At 44.3% G+C, this 2,350-nt stretch overlaps 1 protein-coding gene across 4 annotated transcripts in view; it reads left to right on the top strand.

Moving 5' to 3' along the window:
* pnpla4 (patatin-like phospholipase domain containing 4) overlaps nt 1–2,350 on the top strand; it is a 9,136-nt gene that overhangs the window by 1,558 nt on the left and 5,228 nt on the right. The window lies entirely within an intron of this gene.

Here is a 2,350-nt window from a genome sequence, read left to right as displayed (position 1 = left end):
TGTGTGTGCATGGTTGTGTGTCCTGTGTGTCTCTGTGTTGCCCTGCGACAGACTGGTGACCTGTCCAGGGTGACCCCGCCTCTCGCCCGGAACGTTAGCTGGAGAGGCACCAGCAACCCTCCCGATCATGTGTAAAGAAAATGGATGGATGGTGTTATTGGAGCAGTGTGGGCGTTATTAGTATGTGTGGGTGTGGTGCTCACTGCCTCATCACCATCATATCACACTCAGCAGAGCCACAGCAGTGCAGCTCAAGGCCAAGCAGACCTAGCTCTGTGCCTGAGGCATGCTATGTATCATAAGTGTCCAAAAACAATAAAAGCTCTGCAACTCACCCAGAGAAACTGAATAATATCCCTGCAGACACGAATTCCTCTAATCATATAAGCTGTCCTGCTGTTGTTTTCTTTTCACCAGTATCTTTATGCTGGATATTGTCATCTAAAAAGTATCTTTCTTTCTATCGCCTTTATCGGTGTGGATTGAATGATGTGGTAGTTATTAATAAGCCATCTGTTTACTTCCAATGTGCAACTTATTTGAAAAAGTGTGTGAATACCCAGTAAAGCCCAGTATGATAATCAGCTTTGAGTTTCCTCCCACCCAACACAAACACACACACTTTATGAAATGCCTCAGATTTACTCTGTAAACAAGCTGACTTTAATCACAAAGTTTATTATTTTAAATATCTGAAACTGATATTTAAAGCATGGAGTGATTCCTTCATGAATTCAGCAAGTATATTTGGGGAATAAAAAAAAACACTTTTCTCAGAAATTGGTGCTTTTTATCTTTTTTCTCAGTTTCTGCTCTGCTGACTTGTTCATACATTTGTCATTTCATGTCACATACAGCGGTTCTCCATGTGACGGCTTTACTGCAGGACTGATATTAAAGTAGTTTCAGATTAACACAATTAGATCAGTAATTAATTATCCGTCTGTTCTTGTAAACATGTGGTTATAACTGTACATCAGAAATACTGAGGCAGGTTCAAATGTTTCCTAACATTAAATCTCTAGTAGAGCATCGTCTCCTGAGCAGAGCATCCCTAGAGACGTAATGCTTCTTTTATGCTACTTTGCTCTAAATGTTCCCTGACCTCAACAATTAGCCTTTCCTTCTGTGAAAGCAGAACAGAGCCCATCCTGAAAGCAGGCTGAAACAGAAATGATTTATTAATACTCTTTTTCTCAGCGGATGCTGTTCAAAGTGTTCTGAGCTGTGGAGCATCAGGGTCTGGCCCGTTGCCACCTGTGTGTGAGGAGCTCTAATAAAAAATAACGGTTGCTGACCGTATCTTTCATGCTCACAGTCAGTCAGCAGCCTCAGGTTATCGCCTCTGTGACTCCACTTAGCATAATTGCCTCTTAAAGTTTAAAGGCAGCCAGATGACCAGAGGCTCAGTGGGGATGTTGGACTTGTTTTGTTGCAGAGCCCCCTGCTGTTTGTCTCATTAATGTGTCCATCCTGCAGGACGGGTCGGGCTTAGCCTGGGACCCAGCAGCCTGGGACCCAGCAGCCTGGGACCCAGCAGCCTGGGACCCAGCATCCTGGGACCCAGCAGCCTGGGACCCAGCAGCCTGGCTAAGTGGTGTAATAAGGAAGAACGTTTTAGTAATCCACATTTCTCAAACGTTTTTGTGTTTTCCAGAGGAGAATAGAGCTGAGTGGTTATATGAGGGGGCACCAAAGCTTTCCAGAATGACGCTGCTGCCGTCAATTGAAATGTCAATTGATGATCAACCGCTTTTTTCCGGAGCAGGAAGCAAAACTTCACAGCCGCGCTGTGATCATCAACTGACATTTCACCATTTTTAAAGCAGGTGAACCACGAGTGAACTTGAGCTCGACACATAGCGTCGTCCCTGTAAGCGGTCTTCAACATTTGAACGGTTTCCGATGCTTTTTTCCGGAGCAGGAAGCAAAACTTCAGCCGCGCTGCTGATAGAACTTCTCCATGAAGAAAAACGACGGCTGGACCAAACAGCTCTTCCAAGAAAATTCACTGCTGGTAGATGAAACCTTCCACATCCACGCCGCTTGGCAACCTGACTGAGAAGGCCTGGCGGAACAAACACCCAGCGGCTGAATCTGCGTGCAGCAGCGTCATTCTGGAAACGTTTGGGTTTCCCCTCATGTGAATGAACTGAGTGTGATGAGATATTTTTCATTCCGTCACTTGGCTTGTATGCTGTGATTTCTGTGGAAACGTTTATCCAGCCCTTTAAAAATCAACTGGTGAGAAACGATCCAACAAACCAGATTGATGCATCCAGTCATCTGCTTTCATTTTGGGATTTTAGTGATCAGTTTATGTAAATGACTTTATTGATATATATATATA

This window comes from Poecilia reticulata, linkage group LG2 (genome assembly GCF_000633615.1).
Source record: "Poecilia reticulata strain Guanapo linkage group LG2, Guppy_female_1.0+MT, whole genome shotgun sequence".
Taxonomy (NCBI): Eukaryota; Metazoa; Chordata; class Actinopteri; order Cyprinodontiformes; family Poeciliidae; genus Poecilia; species Poecilia reticulata.
Note: the sequence above shows the minus strand (reverse complement) of the source record. Positions and strands in the feature narration are given on the sequence as shown.